Source organism: Coregonus lavaretus (genome assembly GCF_964263955.1).
Source record: "Coregonus lavaretus genome assembly, chromosome: 1".
Classification (NCBI taxonomy): Eukaryota; Metazoa; Chordata; class Actinopteri; order Salmoniformes; family Salmonidae; genus Coregonus; species Coregonus lavaretus.
The window spans coordinates 49,404,820-49,417,670 of NC_139988.1; the positions used below are offsets into that span (position 1 = coordinate 49,404,820).

The following is a 12,851-nucleotide window of genomic DNA, read 5'->3' on the forward strand; positions in this document are numbered from 1 at the left end:
AAAATAAAACAACCACAAAAAAGTGTTGACAAAAAAAGAGCAGAAGTAAAATAAAATAACAGTAGGGAGGCTATATATACAGGGGAGTACCAGTGCAGAGTCAATGTGCGGGGGCATCGGCTAGTTGAGGTAGTTTAAGTAATATGTACATGTGGGTAGAGTTAAAGTGACTATGCATAAATAATTAACAGAGTAGCAGCAGCGTAAAAAGATGGGGTGGGGGGTGGGGGTGGGGTGGCAGTGCAAATAGTCCGGGTAGCCATGATTAGCTGTTCAGGAGTCTTATGGCTTGGGGGTAGAAGCTGTTGAGAAGTCTTTTGGACCTAGACTTGGCACTCCGGTACCGCTTGCCGTGCGGTAGCAGAGAGAACATTCTATGACTAGGGTGGCTGGAGTCTTTGACAATTTTGAGGGCATTCCTCTGACACCGCCTGGTATAGAGTTCCTGGATGGCAGGAAGCTTGGCCCCAGTGATGTACTGGGCCGTATGCACTACCCTCTGTAGTGCCTTGCGGCCGGAGGCCAAGCAGTTGCCATACCAGGCGGTGATGCAACCAGTCAGGATGCTCTCGATGGTGCAGCTGTAGAATTTGTTGAGGATCTGAGGACCCATTCCAAATCTTTTCAGTCTCCTGAGAATAGGACTAGGCTTTGTCGTGACCTCTTCACGACTGTCTTGGTGTGTCTGGACCATGATAGTTCGTTGGTGATGTGGACACCAAGGAACTTGAAGCTCTCAACCTGTTCCACTACAGCCCCGTCGATGAGAATGGGGGCGTGCTCAGTCCTCTTTTTTTTCCTGTAGTCCACAATCATCTCCTTTGTCTTGGTCACGTTGAGGGAGAGGTTGTTATCCTGGCACCACACGGCCAGGTCTCTGACCTCCTCCCTATAGGCTGTCTCATCGTTGTCGGTGATCAGGCCTACCACTGTTGTGTCATTGGAAAACTTAATGATGGTGTTGGAGTCGTGCCTGGCCATGCAGTCATGGGTGAACAGGGAGTACAGGAAGGGATTGAGCACGCACCCCTGAGGAGCCCCCGTGTTGAGGATCAGTGTGGCAGATGTGTTGTTACCTACCCTTACCACCTGGGGGCGGCCCGTCAGGAAGTCCAGGATCCATTTGCAGAGGGAGGTGTTTAGTCCCAGGATCCTTAGCTTAGTGATGAGCTTTGAGGGCACTATGGTGTTGAATACTGAGCTGTAGTCAATGAATAGCCTTCTCACGTAGGTATTCCTCTGGTCCAGGTGGGAAAGGGCAGTGTGGAGTGCAATAGAGATTGCATCATCTGTGGATCTGTTGGGGAGGTATGCAAATTGGAGTGGGTCTAGGGTTTCTGGGATAATGGTGTTGATGTGAGCCATGACCAGCCTTTCAAAGCACTTCATGGCTACAGACGTCAGTGCAACGGGTCGGTAGTCATTTAGGCAGGTTATCTTAGTGTCCTTGGGCACGGGGACTATGGTGGTCTGCTTGAAACATGTTGGTATTACATACTCAGTCAGGGACATGTTGAAAATGTCAGTAAAGACACTTGCCAGTTGGTCAGCACATGCTCGGAGTACACGTCCTGGTAATCCGTCTGGCTCTGCGGCCTTTTGAATGTTGACCTGCTCCTTGAAAGCGGCAGCTCTACCCTTTAGCTCAGTGCGGATGTTTCCTGTAATCCATGGCTTTTGGTTGGGGTATTTACGTACGGTCACTGTGGGGACGACATCATCGATGCACTTATTGATGAAGCCAGTGACTGATGTGGTGTACTCCTCAATGCTATCTGAAGAATCCGGAACATGTTCCAGTCTGTGCTAGCAAAACAGTCCTGTAGCTTAGCATCTGCGTCATCTGACCACTTTTTTTTTATTAACCGAGTCACTGGTGCTTCCTGCTTTAGTTTTTGCTTATAAGCAGGAATCAGGAGGATAGAGTTATGGTCAGATTTGCCAAATGGAGGGCGAGGGAGAGCTTTGAATGCGTCTCTGTGTGTGGCGTAAAGGTGGTTAAGAGTTTTTTTTCCTCTGGTTGCACATTTAACATGCTGGTAGAAATTAGGTCGAACGGATTTAAGTTTCCCTGCATTAAAGTCCCCGGCCACTAGGAGCGCTGCCTCTGGATGAGCGTTTTCCTGTTCACTTATGGCCTTATACAGCTCATTCAGTGCAATCTTAATGCCAGCATTGGTTTGTGGTCGTAAATAGACAGCTATGAAAAATATAGATGAAAACTCTCTTGGTAAATAGTGTGGTCTACAGCTTATCATAAGATACTCTACCTCAGGCGAGCAAAACCTCGAGACTTCCTTAGTATTTGATTTTGTGCACCAGCTGTTGTTTACAAATATACACAGACCGTCACCCCTTGTCTTACCGGAGTCAGCCGTTCTATCCTGCCGATGTAGCGTATAGCCCGCTAGCTGTATGTTGTCCATGTCGTCGTTCAGCCACGACTCAGTGAAACATAAGATATTACAGTTTTTAATGTCCCGTTGGTAGGATAACCGTAATCTTAGGTCATCCAATTTATTCTCAAATGATTGAAGATTGGCTAATAGGATTGATGGGAGAGGCAGTTTACTCGCTCGCCGTCGGATCCTTACAAGGCACCCCGACCTACGTCCACGATATCTCCGTCTCTTTCTCATGCGAATGACGGGGATTTGGGCCTTGTCGGGTGTCTGTAGGATATCCTTTGCGGCCGCCTCGTTGAAGAAAAAATCTTCGTCCAATACGAGGTGAGTAATCGCTGTCCTGATATCCAGAAGCACTTTTTGGTTATAAGAGACGATGGCAGAAACATTATGTACAAAATAAATTACAAATAACGCGGAAAAACACACATAATAGTACAATTGGTTAGAGGGTTGTAAATGCTGTAAATGGGCTGTAAATGCAGTTACTGCATTTTTGCTTGGTAGGGCTGAATACGTCACGCGAAGCAGCCACAAGTGTCAGTAAGAGTGTCCATGATTGAGTCTTTGAATGTAAAGATGGAGATAAAACTGTCCAGTGTGAGTGTTTTTTGCAGCTCGTTCCAGTCGCTAGCTGCAGCGAACTGAAAAGAGGAGTGACCCAGGGATGTGTGCGCTTTGGGGACCTTTAACAGAATGTGACTGGCAGAATGGGTGTTGTATGTGGAGGATGAGGGTTGCAGTAGGTATCTCAGATAGGGGGGAGTGAGGCCTAAAAGGGTTTTATAAATAAGCATCAACCAGTGGGTCTTGCACCGGGTATACAGAGATTGCCAGTTTACAGAGGAGTATAGAGTGCAGTGATGTGTCCTATAAGGAGCATTGGTGGCAAATCTGATGGCCGAATGGTAAAGAACATCTAGCCACTCGAGAGCACCCTTACCTGCCGATCTATAAATTAACTCTAGCATGTGTAGGATGGTCATCTGAATCAGGGTTAGTTTGGCAGCTGGGGTGAAAGAGGACCGATTACGATAGAGGAAATCAAGTCTAGATTTAACCTTAGCCTGCAGCTTGGATATGTGCTGAGAGAAGGACAGTGTACCGTCTAGCCATACTCCCAAGTACTTGTATGAGGTGACTACCTCAAGCTCTAAACCCTCAGAGGTAGTAATCACACCGGCGTGTGTGTGTGTGTGTGTGGGGGGGGGGGCATTCTTCTTACCGAACCACATTACCTTTGTTTTGGAGGGGTTCAGAACAAGGTTAGAGAAAGCTTGTTGGACACTAAGAAAGCTTTGTTGTAGAGCATTTAACACAAAATCTGTGGAGGGGCCATAAGACTGTATCATCTGCATATAAACGGATGAGAGAGCTTCCTACAGCCTGAGCTATTTAAATTGAGAAGCGCGTTGGGCCTAGGATCGAGCCTTAGGGTACTCCCTAGGTGACAGGCAGTGGCTGAGACAGCACATTTGCTGACTATACACATTGCAGTCTTTGAGAGAGGTAGTTAGCAAGCCAGGCCAAAGACCCCTCAGAGACACCAATACTCCTTAGCTGACCCACAAGAATGGAATGGTCTACCGCAACAAGTTATTAATTACACTTTGGATGGTGTATCAATACACCCAGTCACTACAAAGATACAGGCGTCCTTCCTAACTCAGTTGTCAGAGAGGAAGGAAACCGCTCAGGGTTTTCACCATTAGTCAATGGTGACATTAAAACAGTTACAGAGTTTAATGGCTGTAATAGGAGAAAACTGAGGATGGATCAACAATATTGTAGTTACCCCACAATACTAACCTAATTGACAGAGTGAAAAGAAGGAAGCAGGTACAGAATAAAAATATTCCAAAACATGAATCCTGTTTGCAACAAGGCACTAAAGTAATATTGCAAAAAATGTCTCAAAGCAATTCACTTTTTGTCCTGAATACAAAGTATTATGTTTGGGGCAAATCCAATACAACACAGTACTGAGTGCCACTCTACATATTTTCAAGGATAGTGGTGGCAGCATCATGTTATGGGTTGGCGTGTAAACATTAAGGACTGGGGAGTTTTTCAGGATTTAAATCCTGCACAGGCAAAATCCTAGAGGAAAACCTGGTTCAGTCTGCTTTCCACCAGACTCTGGGAGATTAATTCAACTTTCAGCAGGACAATAACCTAAAACACAAGGCCAAATCTACACTGGAGTTGCTTACCTGAATGTTCCTCAGTGGCCGAGTTACAGTTTTGACTTTGAAATGTATGGCAAGACCTGACAATGATTGTTTAGCAATGATCAACAACCAATTTTGACAGAGCTTTAAGAATTTTGAAAAGAATAATGGGCAAATGTTGCACAATCCAGGTGTGGAAAGCTCTTAGAGACTTACCCGGAAAGACTCATAGCTGTAATCACTGAAATGTTTTAACAATTTGCAATCAATTGCCCTTCCCTGTTACACACAACAAGCTTCCATTTCGCCTTTCACAAGGGGATTTATGGCTGATTTAAGATGGAATTGTCAACCCTGTTACGGTCAACCCTGTTACTTTATTTGGCACTTAATAGGCACTTACTAAAGTAAAACAAATTATTGAACCTCTTGAGATGGGAAAACTTGTTTTTTATTACGTAGAAAAAGTGCTCTTTATGACAGAATGTTTAAATTAGGTGAAATCCAAAAGGCACCGAATTGGTGGAACGACCCACCTGAGTCTGTCCGAATGTAGCCTGTCAAATTAGTCTGTGAAATCACAGGGATGAGTCATTATAGCATGCCACCAAGGGTGATGTCTAACATTTGGACTGGGTTTGGACACACAGGAGTTCAGAGATCAGTAAGGGACACTTGGGAGGCGTGCAACCTGCAAAAGAGATTGCATGCGCAGTATACCCCAGAAAGTGGATAGAGGGAACTGCTGCTCTATCACACCAATGTTCTGTGACTGTGACCCTACTCAAAAACTACAGAGCAGCTTGTGCTACTGACCCTGGTTTTTGGTTAATACATTTGAGAATAAATGAAGCCCAACAGTGCAGTTATTTTGAGAGGTGAGTTGACTGTCCACCATAGGGGGGACTGACTGATTGTTATGAGACGGTAGTGACTGTCTGTATTAGAGGGTCTCACATTTACTACACTTCACACTTACTAGACTTTTCACAAAAATACCCTCGGCTACACATATTACTGCAATGTAAACCAGCGAACTTGTCACGTATCGACCAGAGGTAGCGCACGGGCCGACAGTTGCCCCCCTCTAAGCAGGGCAGTGTAAACAGACTTGTCTCGTTGAGCCAACACTCTTACAGTAAACATTTTAATACCAGAGCAATGTTTTTGAAACAGCTGAAATGTACAGACATTTTTCTTATTTTTTTTTACTTGTTTTATTGAGTTTTTACCTGAAATTGTAGTAAAAGGCTGTTACATTCTGAAATAGTCACCGTAGCTTTAAATCTCGTCCAGGCAATAAGCAACTCCCCAGGGAATTATCATGGTTTTCAGTCACAATTTGCTTTTACCTCATATAATGACTTCCATGATATTGATAAATTGAAGCCTAGTTTGTTCTAAGGTAACTTTAATACGCTAGTATAAGCCTAAGAGCTCCTATTTAACTAGCTATGGTGCAACTAAACATCAGCTTTCAGCTAACAGCCAGCACGTTGACGTGAGGATGCAGAAATAATGTTGTTTAGCTAGCTAGCTTGCTAGTTAACGTTACCTAGCAATGTAGCCTATATTATAATATGATTGACAGTGTATGATAACGTTTTTACTGTACTTTTATATTCGTATGGGAGGGGTAAGCGTTCATTATTGATACTCTAACGTTACTTGATCATGAAGCATGTTGTTAGTTAGCTAGCTAGCAGGAGTTATCGGTGTATTGTCAGCTAATTTAATATGTATGGACGAGAAAATAAACCCTTTAATTGTCTCCACATGCTTGTGAATTGTTTAATTACTCAAGAGTGTAATATGGTTTGGTTGCATTATTCAATAGTGTAATATGTTTTCGAAAAAAAGTTGGTTGGATTGTTAAATAGCTTGTGCTTAATGGCTAGCGCCTACTTTGATATTTATGGACAATTTGAGCTGCGGACCAAGAATGTAGTATTGCCAGCCACAACGAAAGGTAAGGCAAGGATGTAATATGAATAGAAAAATATAAATCTCTATTGCCACTCCTCAGACTCTCCTTCATTTCTCATAGTGCGAATAGGGCCTGTCTGGTCTCACTGCAGGAGTCAGGTTGGCTTTAGGGCCACACACACTCGCACACATACACACACACCCAATGTGTGAAAGGAACCATTAATGAATTGACAGACTTTTAAAAAGGAGAAGCTAAGGGCATTCTCTCTTGGTGTCGGGGGACTATTGAAAAGCAGTATGGGTGGGGTGCTCTTGTAAGGTTAAGTCTGGAGTCTAAACTGGGCCTGGGGACGTCCTCGCTGGGAAACAGCCACTCCTCTGAAAGGACGTCAGACAGGTAGAGAAAGAGTCCTGCTGGGGTTTTCAAGCCCTAAAACAAACAGAGGGGACTCAGGGAGCCACGCAACCCGCTGCACGTCCACCTAATTTAGCCCCGGAGCTGGGAGAACCGTGGGGCACAGAACTGGGCAGGAATGTACAGGCGGAACATTGGCCACCTTTAACTGTCACACGTGTTCTCTCCAAAAACAATGCCTGTGCAATTTGTATGACAGAGCGACCTCCCAACGCAGACATTTAACCCCCTCTTTTCAGAGCGGAATGCCAGGAATCAGCCAGGCGATTGTGGGGCTCCTTTGACGGGAATCTCGGAGGGATGGTTGGGATCCTTTGATGCTTTTTCCCTGTTTATCCATGAGAGAAGACACCATGAAAAGTTGGGGTGCGCTCGAAAGTGCCACTTGTGTGGGATCCATCTGTATGGCTGATCATAGGCTTTGTGCCATCAAGATGAAAAAGACAGAATTAATTGCAATGGGAGATAAAATAAATTTGTTAAATTAAATTAAAATCAAAGCCACAATGGGTGAATGGTCAAGGTTCCTTTGCCCCACATAAGTGGGGAGGTTCTGGTTTTTCATGGCAACACTAGAAGTGTCAAGAAAGAGCTACTTATTTTAATGAGACTGTTATAGAATAAAGACACGTCTGTCATAAAAAGGTAATGATTTCTTGAAAAATAATTCAAAGAGTCAAATTCTTGTTTTGTGAAACTAGAATAAATCAGACCTACCATTGTAATAGACAGAACAAATTGCTCCCTCTCTTCCTCCCCCGGTCTCACTCTCTCCTCTGTCCACTTTCCTCTCACCTTTTTTTCTCCCTCCTATCTCTCACCCTTTCCCCACATCTATATTTCTTCACCTCTTTCCCTCTCTTAAAATAATGTGGCAGCCCATAACTTGAGCATCAGCATATTTGATCTCAGTCACATCCTGTGCCACTATTTTCCATCATCGGAAGACAAGTAATTCCTGGAATCAGCAATATATTTTGGTTCCTGATGCACCAGCTGCTTTACTGGCTATGTTTGGTGCTGCAGGTGCAACACTGTCTTAGTTGTGATGTTTTCTCTCGGATGTGTCTACTGTCAAAGGGAGTGTGGTCGCGCTAATGCACAGGGTTGGAGTGGGCTTATGCAGGTAGTCTTAGTTTGGGGTGGAGTGGAGGGGGGTGGATAGTGATGGTTGTGTGTCTGGAGAGGTTGAAGGTGTTTTGTATGTGTGGGGGGGGATTACCGAGGTCTGGGGGGGTTGCTGTATGTGTGGTGTGTGTGCATCTGAGATATGGGAAATAAGAGACAGTTGCAGATACACAGAGTGCCACCATAACCCTCACCCGGCCCTCATCTGTGTACAGTATGTGCCCTAACCTCTCCCAGACTGCTTTGTGTACCTCAGATGATTACCAGACAGGAAGTCACAATGGGGGACACAGATCAGCCAGGCCACTGGTGCCAATCATCACACTACGGTAAAAACATCTGATTTTTCAGGACTGGGATCTTTACTCCTCCGCTGAGAGAAAAACACAAACCACAAAACAAAATACCTGAATACCACGCTACATGTACGTACTACACAAGGGCATGTTTGTGATGGGTGATTTCAAAAGGAGTTGGGCGCAGGAGGGTAAATCACAGAATAACAGGATTTATTCCGCAACACAGAATTACGCAGTAATGCGTCAAACACTCCAGTGCGCAAAAACAGGCGCACTGGAAACAACACGGCACACTGGGAAATATCCCAGCGATAAAAAATACTAGGAGCTCCACCGAGCTTCTCTATCCTCACAATAAACAATCACACACAAAGACAAGGGGGCAGAGGGAACACTAATACAGGTACTGATGAGGGGATATGAACCAGGTGTGTGTAATAAACAAGACAAAACAAATGGAATGATGAGATGAGGAGCGGCAGTGGCTAGAAGGCCGGTGACGACTAACGCCGAAGCCTGGCCGAACAAGGAGAGGAGGCAGCTTCGGAGGAAGTCGTGACAGTACCCCCCCCTTGACGCGCAGCTCCAGCAGCGCGCCAACACCGGCCTCGAGGACGGCCAGGAGGACGCGGAGCAGGGCAAGCCGGATGGCGACGGTGGAAATCCCGCAATAGGGAGGGATCAAGGATATCCCTCACTGGAACCCAGCACCACTCCTCCTGACCTTACCCCTCCCACTCCACGAGGTACTGAAGGCCCCACACCCGACACCTCGAATCCAGGAGGGCACGGACGGAGTATGCCGGGGCCCCCTCAATGTCCAGAGGGGGCGGAGGAACCTCCCGCACCTCAGACTCCTGGAGCGGACCAGCCACCACCGACCAGAGGAGAGACACATGAAACGAGGGGTTAATACGGTAATCTGGAGGGAGTAATACCCTATAAGTAACCTCGTTTATCCTCCTCAGGACTTTGAACGGCCCCACAAACCGCGGGCTCAGCTTCCGGCAGGGTAGGCGGAGGGGCAGATTCCGGGTCGAGAGCCAGCCCCGATCACCCGGTACCAAGACCGGGGCGTCACTGCGGTGGCGGTCAGCGTTGGCCTTCTGGCGATGCACGGTGCGCTGGAGGTGGACGTGAGCAGCGTTCCACGTCGCTTCGGTCTGGCTCTGATGCCACGGTGCCAGAACCGGCTGATAACCTAAAACACATTGAAATGGCGATAGGTTAGTGGAGGAGTGGCGGAGAGAGTTCTGGGCATAGTGGTCCTATGGACAGATACTCCAATCTCCGCTGTGGAGCTTTGCAGCTCCTTCAGGGTTATCTTTGGTCTCTTTGTTGCCTCTCTGATTAATGCCCTCCTTGCCTGGTCCGCATGTTTTGGTGGGCGGCCCTCTCTTGGAGGGTTTGTTGTGGTGCCATATTATTTTCATTTTTTAATAATGGATTTAATTGTGTCCGTGGGATGTTCAAAGTTTCGGATATTTTCTTATAACCAACCCTGATCTGTATTTCTCCACAACTTTGTCCCTGACCTGTTTGGAGAGCTCCTTGGTCTTCATGATGCCGCTTGCTTGGTGGTGCCCCTTGCTTAGTGGTGTTGCAGACTCTGGGCCCTTTCAGAACAGGTGTATATATACTGAGATCATGTGACAGATCATGTGACACTTCTGAAGGTAATTGGTTGCACCAGATCTTATTTAGGGGCTTCATAGCAAAGGGGGTGAATACATACGCACGCACCACTTTTCCATTATTTATTTTTTTGAATTTTTTAGAAGTTATTTTTTTCATTTCACTTCACCAATTTTGACTATTTTGTGTATGTCCATTACATGAAATCCAAATAAAAATCAATTTAAATTACAGGTTGTAATGCAACAAAATAGGAAAAACGCCAAGGGGGATGAATACTTTTGCAAGGCACTGTATGCCATGAAATGCTACACTGGTAAAAATGTACACTACAGGCTACTGGTTGCAGTAAAAGTAAGTAAACAACAACTTACTGCATTTTGTGTATTTGTGTCAACCATCAGTGGATGTGTTGTACCAGTTTAAGTAGTTGATGGTTATGTTGTCAAAGGTTGAGCACCTCTTTTAACTGTTAGTTTTGCAATCTTTGTAAGCGCATGTGACAATAAATAGCTGCACTGTTAAGCGGTTACTATGCATTTTACAGTAACTTAATGGCAGTTAGTTGCTTGGAAGTTGCTGTGAATTTTGTATTACCTAATTGGCAACTAGTTGTCCGTAAAATATTGTAAAATGCACAGTAACTTAATAGGCGGTAACTGCTAGCAACTTACTTGCAACTAGCTGCCAGTAATTTACTGTACTTTCAATGAAGTTTACTGATCGCAAGATAGCTTAACATTAGTTGACAACTACTAACCATTCTTTGTGGTGAGCACACTTGGGACTCAGCCTCACTTGGCCCCAACCTCTTGGTTGACAGCCAACTGACCTTCCTGCCACACCATAAGGTCAGTGAACGTGACAGAGATCAACCATAGTGTTACTGTGAATTTTACAATAGCTACTTGCAGCAAGCTCATAGTAAATTATTGAAAAATAAGCATGAACTTTCTGGTAACCAACTGCCATTAATTTACTTGAATCAAAGTAACCTCTTAACAGTGCCACTCTTGATTGTCACAAGCTCTTACAAAGATTGTAGAACTGGGAGTGGACAAATGAGGTACTCAACCTTCATCAACATATTGATAAACCCACTTAAATTAAACTGGTACAACACTTCCACTAACGGTTGGCACAAATACAACATATTTTAGACCACGCCCCAAATATGCTAATGAACGGCACATTGCCCCCACCTATATTTCAAAGTGCAGTAACGATTGGACGATATATTGAATATATTGGGTAGAGTTTATTTTACATTATACTAGATTTTGCGCACATATACCCTTAAAGGTACCGACCAGTACCATGTGAGTACCTAACAGTGTGTGCCATAAGCGCATCTGAAGTATCCTATAAGTATAACTGTAGAACCTGTCATTGGTTCTACCTGGAATCAGAGGGTTCTTCATGAGAGGGTTTTTAATGGAACTCCAGTTGCAAGGCACTGTAGGATGAGTGAACAACATTATTTGGGTTTGAGTTAACAGAATATGAACTTCTAAAAGTGAAATTTTCACTGGACAGTTACTTTAATTTGGCAGGTAAAACTGGTATTTACAGCAGCCTGTCAGGGCTGTATCAGGTTTAAGCCTTTCAAGGCCAGGAATTCTCCCAGCCCCCCTGTGAACTTTCCAAAGCAAAGGCTTTTAGACGGGATGATGAAACAACAACTATCATTACAGCCAGGTTCTACTTTCACTGCTGTGATCAGTTATACTGACAGTTGAGCTAGGATGGGAGGTCTTGGAATACCTGGGTTGGTAAGAAGTGGGTTGGTAGGAATACTACTGGTGGAGGAGGAGGGTCTCTCAACAATATACTTCTATACTGTACAGTGTTTCCCTTAGGATTTTTTTCAGCAGCAGTGGCAAAGTTAATTTTTGGGGGGGCAACGGCTGCAGAGACAACATTCTGCTGTTTTAAAGCTAATTTCTTGCAATTCTACACATTTAGTCATGGGGCTGAGAGAAAATTTGCAGTTTCAAAGCTAATTTCCTGCAATTTTACACATTTTGCCATGGCTTATGCCATGTTCTTATTCTATCTGAGTGCTGTTTGTGGGTTTTGTGTGTATAGTAAGTGTTGTGTAAGGTGTGTGTGAGTCAGTGGAGTGTGTGTGTGTGTGTGTGTGTGTCTTGTGTAGTTAGTTACCTTTCCACGTCCCAGATCCGTAGAGGAGAGAAGTTCTCACAGCAGGCTATGCCGGTCACAAAGGAGCTGTGGAGGAGAGAAAAGAGGAACGTTTAGGAAAACTGGGAATACTGAGACACCTCACAGAGCTAAGCTAAGGTGTGACACACTCTAAACAGTCTCCGGTCAGAGACACACGTTTATTGTTTCAGTGGGGAAGAAAAAAAGAGGAAAAACTCAAATACTTGTGCTCCTTTGATTGGAGTGACGGGTCGGAATTAGTGGCCTAGGTATGCATGCTGATGCATGGGAGGGACAGGCGTGAAAGGAGAGGGGAGGAGGGGGTGGAGGGGTGTAGTAGGGTCTGTGTAGAGGGTGGGGTGACCCAAGGGGAGAGGGACGGTAGGGGGGCTTCTGTTGGGCTCTGCCCAGGTCTCAGGCTTAGGGCCTCCTGCAGATTTGACTGACAGGGGGCGGTCCAACACCCTGGGGCACAACTACCATTTGATTATCTTTTTTCTTTCTTTTGTACCACTAATTCATTTACTATTTTTCCATTTTACTTCACAGTTTCAGAATCAACTGCTTTGGCATACAATGTCAAACTAAACGCGGCAGATCTCAAATAAAAAACAATGGGATAGAATAGCCAGAGAGAAGGAGAGATGGACAGAGAAGTAGACAGATAACTGTGTTTATGCAATGGTTGGTGGTTTGGTTGGAGTTT

The 12,851-nt window shown here is 45.0% G+C and overlaps 1 pseudogene across 1 annotated transcript in view; it reads right to left on the minus strand.

Annotated features, from left to right (window-relative positions):
* The window catches only part of LOC311134616 (F-box/WD repeat-containing protein 4-like), a 49,733-nt pseudogene that overhangs the window by 15,742 nt on the left and 21,140 nt on the right, over positions 1–12,851 (minus strand). The window contains exon 6 of the transcript in view: positions 12,146–12,211. The product of the transcript in view is annotated as an F-box/WD repeat-containing protein 4-like (transcript). The remainder of the gene's footprint in view (positions 1–12,145; positions 12,212–12,851) is intronic.